This window comes from Asparagus officinalis, chromosome 7, assembly GCF_001876935.1.
Source record: "Asparagus officinalis chromosome 7, Aspof.V1, whole genome shotgun sequence".
Classification (NCBI taxonomy): Eukaryota; Viridiplantae; Streptophyta; class Magnoliopsida; order Asparagales; family Asparagaceae; genus Asparagus; species Asparagus officinalis.
Genome location: NC_033800.1, coordinates 29771634 through 29786572, shown reverse-complemented (window position 1 = coordinate 29786572; position 14939 = coordinate 29771634). Strand labels below are relative to the sequence as shown.

The 14939-nt window shown below is 37.4% G+C and overlaps 1 protein-coding gene across 1 annotated transcript in view; it reads right to left on the bottom strand.

Annotated features, from left to right (window-relative positions):
* Positions 1-14939, bottom strand: part of LOC109846898 (paladin) — a 46616-nt gene that overhangs the window by 16560 nt on the left and 15117 nt on the right.

Genomic DNA, 14939 nt, shown 5'->3' with positions numbered 1-14939 from the left:
CAAGAATATACTTAAGTACCTTAAAAGGACTAAGGAGTTATTTTTGATATACGATAAAAGTGACCTCCGAATGGAGGTTTTTTTCGACTCAAGCTTTAAGAGCGATATCGATGATAGTAAGTCTGTATCAGGATATGTTTTCACCCTCAATAGAGGGGCTGTCAGCTGGAAAAGTTCCAAGCAGGATACAGTAGCAGACTCGACTATGAAAGCTAAATACATTGCAGCCAATGATGCAGCTAAAGAAGCTATCTGGATGAGGAAGTTCCTTTTAGAGATGGAAGTTCCTACCATTAAAGATCCAGTACCTTTATACTGTGATAATAATGCTGCAGTAGCTCTGACAAAGGAACCCCGATCTCACCATAAGTCCAGACACATTCTGAGGAAGTATCACTTGATCAGGGAGATAGTTGATCGCCGGGAGATCAAGATTGAAAGAGTAGACACAAAAGATAATATAGCAGATCCATTCACAAAGGCAATTGCTCGTTCACAAATTGAGAAACTTATTGAGCTATTGGGTATTAGATACTATAATAATTGGCCTTAGTGCAAGTGGGAATTTGTTAGATATAGGTATCCTGCAGGCAATTATTGTATATTGTAACAGGACCTATATGTATATAACATCCTTGTTCAAAATGATAGTATGCTATTTTAGTCAGATTTATCTGATGTTCTAAAAATACAGATAATGTCCTTAGAATAAATACTAGACTATCAGATATTTTGGATAGTGATCGTAATGAAGAGATCTGATTAGTCGGTAACGTATATTCTAAAATGTTCCTAGTTGATGAAGTGTTGAGATAGGACATCGTCACTTTGGTTTAGACTAGTGTATGTTTTATTTCTCCTTTTGAATGAGATGATCAATCCCTTAGATCATTGATGTGAGACATCAAGATACAGTATACAGGTGACTCATTAGTGAATGAGTTGACTGAACGACTCGCCGAGAACATTTAGTTGGTAAAATACTTAACTGTCAAATAGAAGTTCTCAAGTGATATAGTACATAATAGTCTCTTGACCTGAGGCATGAGTGTAATATCTTATATGTCAGTAAAAATGTATTTAGACTTTTACCTAACCACAGTTCTTATTGAATTTGCATAACGGTTCTTGTTGGGTACATCCCGAGACATAAGTAGATATTGAGATGCCAAGAAGGGATTCGTCTCTCCCAATATAGGGGTTAATGTCATAAGATTGTTTGATATAACTATAGCCTGAAAATCTTTGGCCAAGGTGAATAAGATAAACTGAGTGTCAGTTTGATCTTATAGGTTATAAGTTTAATATCAATAAACACTAATCAAGCTATTAGGGTTTGACAGTTTGTCATACCCTAGGCTCAATAGTTTGACATGGTTTGACGAAGAGACCGGACTGTACGATATTATCATTGAGTGGTCCTGATAAAATTGGATAAGCATCTTGCAAACCTTTATCACAACTAATACCCGGGTGATCTTCATGTGTAGCTAGCACCTCTGTTGTACTTATGGATATGATCCACTACCGAGTTTTTTAAGTTGGGCCCTAGAGTCACACCAAGCGCATACTTGAATCCTATGAAACACAATTTATGGAGTGATGCGTATGATTGATACGCATATATGATTTCTTCCGGATACACATAAACGGTTATGTATATCGGTAAAATCGAAATGCTATATGCTTAGGAAATGAATTCCAGTATTTTTCCCATAAAATTAACTTTTTGGTCAACAGTTGACTTTTTGGTCAACAGTTGACTTTTGGTCAACTCTTGATTTATTTGGTCATATAATGACTAATTAGTTAAAGATTAGAATAATACTATATACTGTATTTATGAAATACTGTATTAGTAATATTGATTTGGTATTTTTATTTATGAAATACACATACCATGTATAATGAGTCATGAGATGAGACATTTAATGGTATGGTTTGAGCACATGATTCATTAGCACATGGTTTTGAAATGTAATGATTCATAAGATGATTCATTGCATGACTCACTAGATTAATCATTGATATTTGATGATTCATTGCATGACTCATAGGATGAGTCATTCATGTCATGAACACATTTCACTCTATAAATATGAGCTCTCTCTTCATGAAAGGTTAATGAAAATTAAATTTCCACAAGAGAAAGAAAGAGAGCTATACCTCTTACTAAACTTTAGCAATCTTTGAGTAAGAGGAAGTAGTAGGATTTTAAGAACCCGGGGTGGATATCTTGCCTCGCGTCTCAAGCAGCATCCAATAGCTTTCGGGTTTACTTGAAGAGTTGAAGATCCACTACGAGGAGCTTTCTGCATCAAAGAAAACAAGCTAAAGGTTGTTCGATTCACTATCGAATCACGCTACAAAAGTATGACTTTCAAACATTGTATGCTCACTTAATAATAAAGATCATGTTAGATTTAATTAGACGATCCATATGAATATTTCATGCTCTCTACATGCTTAGTATTTTTTGTACATACATGTCTTTCGCTATGTATTATGCATGTAGACATAGCACGATTTCCTTCAAATGGAGCATACATGGTTCTCCAATGAGGGGGTTCTTGTTGACCACAACCGGAATAAAAAAAATAGGATTTGGTCCAGGTTTTTTAACAAACCCGACACCGAGGGTGCCAACAGTATAGCTCCCTCCAAATGAGGCCCCACCAGACGTAATGTGGAGCAACTGCTCCTGAAGCTGGTACTATCATCTGATCGCCAAGATGTGAAGGACTTTATCCTGCTGCAAATCCTCTATCAGCTGAGCATGATTTGATGTCCAAGCAGTGTTCTCGGCGTTCCTAGGCATTTATTCAAGTACGTCGACAGCATCAAACAGGCCAATAACACTGCTTAGGGGACCTATATATTCAATGAAACTTCTGACGCGATAAAGAGGACATTGAAGGGGCCCGAGCCAGGGAAGACGACTTTATATCTTCAAGGATGTACCCCGCTAGTTTGTGCAAGTAATCATGTTTTTTATTACTGATTGTGAAGATTAGGGTTTAGTTGTTAAGGCTATAGTTTGACTATCAAAGTTACGTGTTTTACAGTTAAGGTTAAGGTTTGGATGTTAATGTTACAGTTTTATTATTAGGGTTACTTATTAATTGTTAATGATAAAGGTGTTTGTTTAGTTTCTATTTCTCTAATGTTCAGTTGTAATATATGAACTTACTGGCATCAAGAAGCCAGCAGTTGGATGTACGGTGAGACCTCCCCTCACAAATTGGGTGAGAGACTTGGAGAGGTTGCTAGTTCTTTGAGATTAGCCACTGTTGTAGCTAAAGCAAACAAAGCTACGATAAAGCTTCCACAACAACATGATCAATCTCAAAGAATCGAGGGAGGTTTGTAGGGGAAGGAGAAAGAGAAGATGAGAGAGAGAGAAGAGGATGATTAAGGGACCGACTGCGGTAGACGCCGACAGGGCGCGTGGTCTAAGACACCTTCACAAGAAGAAGAGGGGAGCAGAAGATGGCATCCCAATTGATGCAGTTGTAAGAATTTAGCAGTTGTGAATTTTATTTATTTTTAATTAATTAATCTTTTTAATAATACTCTATCTGTCCATTGCATAGGTGATGCCACAGGATATTAATGAAGACGTCGAGCAGCCAAATAAGGCAGTTGAGAAAATAGAATGGCCTCAGCAAGTGATCTACTGGAAGAGCATCGCGTCAATGAACCAAGTATTACGTCACGATAATGAGAATAAATTCAAGGATATGATTGCTGCCGACCGTGTAAAGATAAGTACTCTTTTTGTGAAAGTGGCTAAGCTGTCTACTCAAAATAGAAGGCTGAGAGAGAAACTAAGGAAGCACGATCCAAAACCCTCTCTGTATATAAGGATAATATGCCTACAGTATTGGTGTCTAGTTCATTGATGGAGCCACAAACTTGTACAGGTTAGATATGGCTTGCAATTACGTTTGCGTGTTATGTTTAAAAATTGATTGTTAAGTATATGGATTTTTTGTTAAGGTTAAGAATTTATTGTTAACTTTACGGATCTAATATTAAGGTTAGGGATTTATTGTCAATGTTAGAGATTGATTGTTAAGTATCTGGGTTAGTTGTTAAGGTTATGTAACTGATACTATATTTTTTTAACAATGAAGTACCTAAGCTCTTTTTTTTTTTTTTTTTTTTTTTGAATCAGACACTCCACGCACCGTGGGTGGCATTGATATACAGTACAAGGGGAATGTTAGTCAATCATTATTTGATGAAGCTAATAAGGAGAGCGAGTACCCTCCAACAGGGAGAGCCCATCCACAACCATTTTTTCTGATATCAATCAGGAGAGTGAAGATGCTCCGTCAGGGGAAGTACCTCCACCAGAGGACTATCGCATTGATATGACTTTTGAAGCAGAAATAAATGAGGGAGAGAAGATGTCCAAGCCAGCGAAGGAGCTGCTAACTTGTACAAGTCAGCTCGTTTTTGCACTATACGTTAGAGATTGGTTGTTATGTCTACGTATTGGTTGTTAAATTTTTTATTATTTATACTCTGAATATTTTTAGAAACAGGCACTCAACACGAGGACACTGGAAGGAAAATAACGCTGGTGGATGATGTCCCTTCTGCAGGACATGATACGGAGACGCAAACTTTATTAGGTTAGTAACTTTTTCACCATATGTTTAAGCATCAGTTGTTAGGGTTACAAATTGATTTTTAAGTTTAGATAGATGGGGCTAAGTTTTCTCAATATTTATACGTCGAATGGATTGTTTGGAAACAAACACTCTAAAAGAGGACACTAAGAGGAAAATAAAGCAATCAGAGGATGTCCTTCCGCCAGCACCTGACACATCAACTGAGGACGAAAATGCTCCTATAAGGTTTTCAAGGGCTTTGAATAAGAAAAAGAGGGATGCAAATGTGACACGTGCGAAGGTGTCTGCTGCTACACCCCTTAAAGGGAGAGTGGTGAAGCCTTCCAAGTGGGTAGTCACCCCTTACACTGAAGGGAAGAAGAAGAAAGAGACAACATAGGGCACAATACTATAGTAGAAGTGGCTGGGGAGGAGAAAGAGCAGGTGCAGAAAAATATAGCAAAGTTAGCACCTGCTCAACTACAAAATGACCCCCACTCTATCTGGGAAAAACACATGAGCTCCCCTATAAGTTCAGAAGAAGAACTGTACAGGAATAAGCTGAACGAAGGGATTCCCTTTCCAGAATGCTTCATCATCAAGTTTTTGGGTGGTAAGGACACATTTGTACATAATTATAAGGTGTCAGCAGATGTTACCACACTGCTGACGGAAGAGGAGAAAAAAACTCTCAACAATTTTTGCATTTGTAGATGTAACAAGTATTTACCTCATACCACAAGTTTTTACAACTTCACTTTTAAGGTTATCAATTAGTTGTTAGGGTTCCTCCTATGTTAATAAGGTTACGGGTCTATTATTAAGGTTACGGGTTTGTTGTTAATATTATGGGTTTTTTGTTATGGTTATTGATTTGTTGTTAAGGTTACGGGTCTGTGATTAAGTTTACTGGTTTGTTTTTGCTGTTAATTGTTAGTTGCTAACTATAGTTTTTGTTTTGTCCTTGTTTGCAGTGTTATTAAAGCGTACATAGGACCAGGGAGGTCTATTACCCGGCTTAAGATTCTTAATATTTTATACGATGGTCGACTGGATGATATAATAAGATTTTCGATTGGTAATTATTGATTAGCATATTTAACAATACTATTATTAATTACTTGTTGTCAACTTATTATAGCTTGTTGATACACTGCTGGATTTAGTGCGTGAAAGTCAAAGAGAGGCATCCAGTAAAAAATTTGGGGTGGTCCCTGTTTGGTATAGTGTAAGTTTATGTCTGACGTGCTCCTACCTATCTGTTGGAATCTATGTTAAAAGGAACCTGATCATGTTAATTCTTTATTACAGCACCAGATACATGTGATAAAACCAGAATACTAAAATCTGTATCTGATCTACATCAAACACTTGGTCGATGCAAGGTATACTAACCTCTTAGTTCCCATTGTCTAGGGGGGTCATTAGGCATCTACTAGAGTTTGATGTCGAAAATAATATTGCTAGGCATTACGACTCCTTGAAGGAGAGATCTGGACATTGGGAACCTGTGCTCAATATTGTCAAAGCCTTCAACTACATTAAAGCTGGTTTCGATGAGAACCAATTACACAGCGTATTCGACCCAATCAAAGTTCCATGCAAGGAGAAAAAGGGATCGTAAGTTTTTCGGAACCCTTGTTGCTATTCAATGTTGGAAACTTGTTGTTAAGGTTACGAGATTGTTGTTATGCTTTGGTTGTAAGCAACAGTGGTCTCCATGGAGGATTGTTTTTATGTGCAGGTATGATTGCGGGATCTACGTCTACCAGTTCGTAAAAGCTATTATCGAAGGTAGAGATGTCATGCACGTCACGTCCGTAGAGCATAACACATGGGTGGTACGTGCGAAGCTAGCAGCGTATTTACTGATTAAATGCAGGAAGAGGAAAAAAGATGCGGGAAAACTTGACGATGATGACGTTGAGATGTAGATTTTTTATAAATGATATATTACAATTCTTTGTAAATAACAATATACATGTAAATATTATAAATATAAAGGTTAACATCGTAAAGATTTAAGTTGATCAACAAATCCAGAAACTTTCTGTGCAATCCCATAACATTGACTCCAATCCATAAAACTTGACAGCAAACCCATAACATTGACAGAAAAATCGTAACATTACAACAAACCCACGAGTTCATTAACAAACCCGTAACCCTAACAACAAACCCCTAAGCATAACAAGAAGCTCATTTACAAGCCACTTACGTAGGGCCAACCGGTAATTCAGGATAGCAAACTCGTAACACTAACAAAAAACCCCTAAGCTCAACAACACAACGCAAAATAAGCCCAAAGCTTAGCATCATACCCCCAATCGATAACCTTAACAGCAAACCCACGAGGTCATCAACAAACGAGTAACATTAATAACAAACCCCTAAGCATAACAACAAACTCATCTGCAAGCCACGAACGTGGGGCCAACCGGTAATTTAGGACAGCAAGCCGTAACCCTAAAAAAACCCTAAGCTCAACAACACAACGCAAAATAAGCCAAAAGCTTAACATCATATCCCCAATCGGTAACCTTAATAGCAAACACACGTTTAACAAAAAACATGTAACCTTAACAACAAACCCCTAAGCATAACAACAAACTCAACTGCAAGCCACGAACGTAAATGTTAAGTTTACTATTTTCAACTTAAAATTGGTTGTCACGGTTATAGGTTGGTTCTGTCTTGGAACAAGCCTAGGGATGGTGAGATAACTCTACTGCCTTAGGAACTATGAAATGCATTGAATGCGGTTAAATCAAAAATATCTCGGTAACCTTGACAACCAAATGCAAGTGAATAATAGTAACCTTAACATTAAAGTGATAAACTTGACAACCAAGTAATAACCTTAACAACCAAGCCATAAACTTAACAATTTTAACGATATACTTGACAAAATTCTGTAAACATGACACCAAACAGTATTCTTATCAACCACTCCATAGCCTTAACAATAAAAACGCTAAAGTATATAGGTTTGTACGTAATTTTGACAATTGTTACCCTTTATGTTATGTCGAGAGCACTTAACAGGACGGGTGTCCAACGACCTACTTTTGACAAAACAAACTCGTCTGGTACATAGTCTTCCCAATCTTTTTTTGCTGAGAGCAGGCTTTAACAATCGGTGATCCTGACAACCAAGTGCGAGTAGATAATAGTAAACTTAATATCAATCGATAAACTTGACAACCAAGTCAAAACTTTAATAAACAATTCATAAACCTAACCAAATAGTAACATTCTATGTAGCACGGACACGGATCCAACACGGCCATCCGACACGCCGACACGAGACAAATCCTAAAAAATACATAGGATACGTGTGTTCGACATGTGTGTCCGACACGGACATGACACGACACGGCTTCATGTTATGCGTGTCCGTGCTTCATAGTCTTGGGTGCTTGTTTCTTAGGACGAAAGCGCCTTCTTCTGGATGACGAGATCGTCGATGGCTCAGTCAATCATTCGAAAACTAAAGACTTATGTGCTGACTCCCCACATGGGTATTGGGAAAGCATTACAGAGATAAGCTTCTCATAGTAACAATGAGATTACATCTGACTCATGCTCATTTGCGTGTGAGATAATCATGGAGGTCAACAGCAGAGCTACCCCTAACTGGTGCTGTCAACTTAGCTTTACCCGAACGAGACCCTCTAAATGATAGGGGTTGACAAACTTGGGTAGGTGAATAAACTTCGTCATTCAAATGTTTATGACTAGTTCCATTGATAGGATGATCTCGGTGCATTGGCCTTCTCGATTGGTTCATAAATTGAGGTTTGTTTTCTGGATGGACCTCAATGTGAACCACTTGTTGAGTTGGCTGAACCTCCCTTTGAGGATGAGGTTCATCTTCTGAGCCTACTCGGGTACGGGGTTGAGGTCTATTATTTTGATGTTCCTCAGTCACTCAACCCTCGACAGACTTGTTGACCTTGGGCTAGTCAGCTCTCGATCGATAGCGAAAAGTCTAGCAAGACCAAGGCTCGACCCCTACGGTGAGCTTGGTTCTGGCACTACATTGTCATGCACGTCTTGATAATGGACCAACAGAAACTCCCACTTCAGCCAAAGCTGGACGAGGTTCGTTATTAGAAGCCAGGGTTTGGCTAGTAGAAGCTAAAGTTCAGCTAGGTTGCTTAACAACCCATTTATTAGCCTAACAGCTAGTTTTTGGAGCCTCATCTTTGAGAGGCATAGACTTTTCCTCGAGGATAACTCGAGTGGAATTATCAAAAGCCACATGGGCTGAAGTCTCATAAGAGACTCGACGATACTTTTGTGCCTTGGTGGGACTGGACTTACTAGAGGAGAGAAACTCCTCGAACTTCGTCTGGTCAAACTCTATGACTAGAGTTTCAACCTTAGTTCCCACTAGAATCTTGTATGATTGAGCCACCACCAGATCGTCAGAAAGAACGGCATCTCTCACTATGGTCGCCATCACCTGTAAGGTTAAAAATTTGAAGTTGATTGATTTTTTGTTTTAAGAAATGGGTTTGATCACTTAGTACAAATCCCTTACAATCACTCACTCTCTCTCGATTATAGAGGAAGAGAAGATTAATTTGACTTCTCTTTTTTTTAAAAGTTGGTTCTTAGTAGCGAAAGGATGTTTCTCTCGATGCTCAAACCGAGATTGCTTCCCGTTGATGATCAGATCAAGATCACAAAAGCTTCTGATGGTGGCTTAGAACACGAGAATGCAGACCTATATAGTTTAATATTTTATTGTAAACTTAACAACCAAATAGTAACATTAACAGCCAAGCTATGACCTTAACACTAGTAACGATATACTAGTAACGAGCCTATAATAGTAAACTTAATATTCAAGCGATAAACTTAACAACCAAATAGTAACATTAACAGCCAAGCCATGACCTTAACACTTGTAACGATATACTTGATATCAAATACATATACATGACAATAAAACGCTAAACTATATAGGCTCATTACAAGTTGCACGATTGTGACCCTCCACGTTGCATCGAGAACACTTAACAGGACGGGTGTTCAGTGACCTGTTGTTTATTTGTCTAGTGTATGGTCTTCCACGTCTTTTTTTGGTGAGAGGAGGCTTTAACACTTGCTCTTCTAGCAGTACAAAACGCTTCTCGTAATCTGGGATGGAAAAGATTATCGGTACATAACTTGCTCTGAATGCGTCAACAATCATATAGCAATCACAATATTGATAAATTTCTCATCTCATCCATGTAATTGCAGCGCACACATGTTTGCAAGAAATGCGGATGATATCCCAAGACCTGCAAGAACATGCCCGATTCTTCAAATCTACACGGCAAGTTTTATTAGACTCGACCTCCACAATATCTTCCGTCGAATGTTTAATCGTCAAGCAGCCATCATGCTGAATATTATCGCACAGCACCATCTCCGCTTCCGGGCATAAGTATCCAGACCATTTCAAACCTACTAGCCTCCTTTCATGCATGTGCTCTATTATTTGCTTCTGTATGGTCTCAATCAAAGATAAGATTCGCAACAATCATACCTTTCTTATCCAGCTGTTGAAGGACTCAGTAACGTTTGAAGTAACATTATCATACCTTAACAACAAAACACTAATATTAACAATAAAACCATAACATAAATATTGAAGTCCTAACCTTAACAACAAAATTCTAAAATTAACAAAACCCTAGCAGAATAATTCTAACCATAACAATAAAACTCTATCATTAACAGAAAACTATAGGCTAACTCTAACCTAAATAACTATAATGGTGTTGTAACAAAATAACGTTGAAACCAAGCTATCTTACCTTATACCAGAAAAATGTGCGTTTGTCCATTTCTCCGAGGAGTATTCCATTGCAGTGACGTAAGCCCTGTGATCGAACACTACCAATTCTTTCATATCATCTCATTCAGAAATTGTGTACTTATAAGCTGCAGATTGTAAAAGCTCACCCAACATAGTGACGATATTTGCCTTGTGCCCAAAATCCTTCATCTTCTTCTTAAAATTCTTGACCAAATGTAGAACACACCTTGAATGGAATACATCTGAAAAAAATTTCTCGACTGCTGCCCTAATACCATTGTCGGCATCGGAAATCATTACCAGTCGAAGTGGAGGTTTGTAAGGATTTTTTCTATCATACAGTAACGTCCACAATCCTTTTAAGAATCATTTCTAGTTAACCTCATTCTCCTGGTCGCATACGCAATAAACAAGGGAAAATATTCCGTGATTACCGTCATACCCAGTGGCACTAAGTAGTATGTCTCTGTAGCGATCTTTAATAAATTTTCCATCAAAAAACAATAGAGACCTACACGCAACAACGAATCCTTCAATACAGGCATTATAACTTATGAACAATCGCCTGAACCTGCCGTCATCAGCATCAATAACAACACGACTCCCTGGATTAGTTGCATGCACCATGGATTCATACTTACATGAATATAACAACAAAGTAGTAAATTTAACAACGGATTCATAACCATAACAACTGATCTTCAACCTTAACAACCAACGCGTATACTTAACAACGAACCAATAACTTTAACAACTAATACATATAGTTAGCAACCAATACGTAAGAGTGATTTCAGAAGAATAAAAAAGAACGTACAATCTCAGTGAATCGTAAGCCTCATCATCGTCACCGAACAGGTCATGTTGAGTTGTCTCCTTGCCCCACCACGCTTTACTGTAGTTAATCTTGATGCCAAAATTAGAGAGCATGTCATTCTTAATATCAACTGCACGAAGATCTGACCTAATCTTCAAAACAACTTGTATTTGACCAGCAATGAACTTCCTTGATGCCCTTGAGTTGTCAACATTTGCTCCATGTTGATCGCAGATGTTGGTAGATTTGTAATTCTTTATGGACATGATAGACGAATTTCTGAGCGGGGAAGTAAACAGCATATAAGGACAACCATGTGTGTGCTTGAATCGGCAATAAACTCATGCGTTTTTGTTTATTGTGATAAAAATCATAATCGAACAGTTTAGCAATTGAATAGTATTAAAGTGCTAATCTAACTTCAGCAGCATTATCAAATTTCTGAGCAACTTCACATATCGATGTGTGTCACTCAGTTGGGATCTTTGTTTGGTGGTTAAGCATGTCTTCTAGCAGCATGATCGAGTCATCGGTGGGGTTGTCATTAGGAATACGCTCATCATTACAGGTTTGGATGAACGTGGTATCTGCGTACCGTGAATTTTTTGTTAATATTGTCCTGAAGTAGTAATAAAAATACATAACATCAGCAACGAACTAATAACCTTAACAACAAACTCATAAACGTAACAGCCAATACATATCCTTAACAACTAACCCTTAAACTTAAGGACAGACTCGTGACCTTAACAACAAACGCATATACTTAACATTAAACACCTTACCATAGCAACCAACTAGTATAAGTAACGAACACATAACCTTAGAAAAAAATCTTTAAACTTATTTCATAAAATAAGACAAACAACACATAACATTAACAACCAGTCCTTAACCTAACATTGACAACCAACTCATAACCTAAGCAACCAATGCATAAGGTTAACAACTAATGACAAAACCTATCAGTGAACTCATAAGGAAATCTGAAGTGTAATTCCTACGCATTTTCCTGTATAGTCTGCGTGTTCTGCGAAGTTGAGGATTTCCCAGCGGAGGTAGCATATAAATTCGCGTCTGTAAATCCATTACGCCGACAATACTCGAACATCAAATTTAAGTCATCGTCATTATCAATTGAAATACTGAATTTCTTTTTCCTTTCGCGTATGAACTTCAATGAAAGAGATTGCATTGGTATTTTAAGCCTTTCCGACACTTGATATTTCAAGCTGATTATTTCTGCATTCTCTTTGATAACGACGAATACACTGTCACCATCTTTGTTGCTTTTTGCCTTCGTTACCACGCAAAGAAAAGATCCATCCGTCATTTTATTACAAGTAGTAGTTGAATAATCGAAGAGGTTCTTATTGAGGAGAATTAAGTGGAAGGAACGGATTAGTTGGGGTAATAGAATAGGGTGGAACTCAACGATTTTATTACGACGGGAAGGGGAATATATGTGGTGATAATTTTGGAGGGAAATGAGAATTTTCCCCTCCAAAACGGCATTCTAATCACCATTTAATGCCTACAGTCGAAACACCATGTTTCTGACGTGAGATGGCGACGGATACAGGCTGTGTAGGGGTATTTTGGGTATTTCGTGAGGGATTTAAACGGAGTTACGCCTGGGGATTCGTTTTGGGGGCCGGAAGAAAATCACGGAGCATTTTGGGGCAAAACACCTGTTGAAAAAGTCTTGGGGGGAAGCTCCTTTTCTTGGATTTTGAGGGCTGGAAGCATTATTCCCTAACTAAAATACATGAAAAAAGTGTGATACAGAAGGCTACTCAATTTCTCCTTCTTACTTTATATCTACTGATGGACAGCTGAGCGACATTACACAAGCAAGGAACAAATAGGAACTGCAAACAAATGGGTATGTAAATGAATAGACAAAGAATGTTGTTCACAAAATATGTTTCCAATTGAATTGCCTAACAAGGCTAATACCGTTTTTAACTCCTCATATTTTTGTTCACTTGGATGAATCTTTTATACTGCATTAGGTATTGTTCAATCCCCCTACCCCACTCACTCTCAAGCAAACGTACATAGCATAACAGATGAAAGATGGGAAGAGTTCTTAATAAATACAATATGTGCATGGTTCCTCAGAGCTTAAAGCGTACAAGGGACGCCAAGATGGAATGAAAATGAATAGAAAGACCAAAACAATCATAGAAAACACTTTATAATACATGCCGGAAATTTGATAACCTTTTGCACAAAGGTTCGCTGAACTATTACAATGATTTTCTCCTTATCTTTTCTTTTTCTTCATTTGAAGAGCAAATCGGTAATGTCCATCAGAAGTGAAAGCTAACAGTAAAGGTAGTACAGCAACTAGTGAAGTCTTTGATGATGCATAAGAAATAGTAAGTAAATTTATGGATGTAAATGAGCTAAAACAGATATAAATGGGGCTCATTTTAAATCTAATATTTATAAGTATGTATTTGTGCAGATGCCAGACAGTAGTTAACATAGGAAAACCAGAAATCAGAAATGATAGGGAAATGGGCAAATATGAATTGAGCTTGAAGCCTAGTGATAATAAAATTAAAGAAATGAAGAGGAAACTTAATAAGAACTAAGAAAGCAATGGGCTTGAATGGATAGAAAAATTGCAACACTCAAGAATTAATATGAACTTGAAAGGAATTAAACATAGGATCCTAATGACAAAAGGCATCTGAATCCTTGAAGAAAGAATGAGAAACAACTATACATATAATTTGTAGAAGAAACTAAGAGAGTCTAGAATATGAAATTTTGAAGAATAGGTTAAAATTGTGATAGTTCTTTTAAAAAAGATGCATATTCACTGTTTAGCTTTAAAATCGGAAAGTTTGCTACATGCTTTTGCAAGATATCTCCAGTGACCTAAACAAGTCTCTCTGCTTTATAGTGCAAGAATTTAGGAAAATTTTGACAAAAAGACTTCCAGTGTCTTTTGTATAATGTTCAGAAATTACATTCCTGATTCAGGAACATACTTGAAGGGAAAAGTATTTTGCACCCTGAAATTCCCTGGACCGTTACCAAACTTTGTTACTCATGTAAGCTGATTGTGATACAATTTTGCAAATTAACTTTTTTTAGCATTAAAATATCCATGTGACAGACACCATATCCATTATAAGAAAAGCAGTGTAGATGTGACCTCAGCTACAAGTAATCTTTATTATTAGGAGAATATATGAGATGAGCCTTCATGACTTGCAATTATTCTTCACAGCCCGCCCTGGATTTCTAACTTGTTTAATCATGTAAGCTGGGTTTCATAGATTTTGCAAACTTAACGTCAAACACGCATTAAAATGTCCATGATACAGATACCATATCCATTATAACCAGAAAAAACACTGTAGATGTGACCCCAGCTACAATTAATCACTATTATGACAAAAAAAATCGCAGAAGCCTTCTTGACTTGCACTTGTTCTTCATAGATGGCCTTTTATTAGGAAATAGTGTGCAAATAAGTAGATACATGTCCCTCATGGTTGAAAAGTTGTTGATCTTTTTTTCTCTTCTTCTACTTCACTTTCTTTCTTTTTTACTTCTTTTGTTCTCTGTAAAGATATGTTTGGGAGTTCACTTAGGGAAGGGGAAGGAAGGGGAAAAATTCCCCTTCCTTCCCTTCCCATTCATTACCCCCAATTTGGGGTGTAACAAT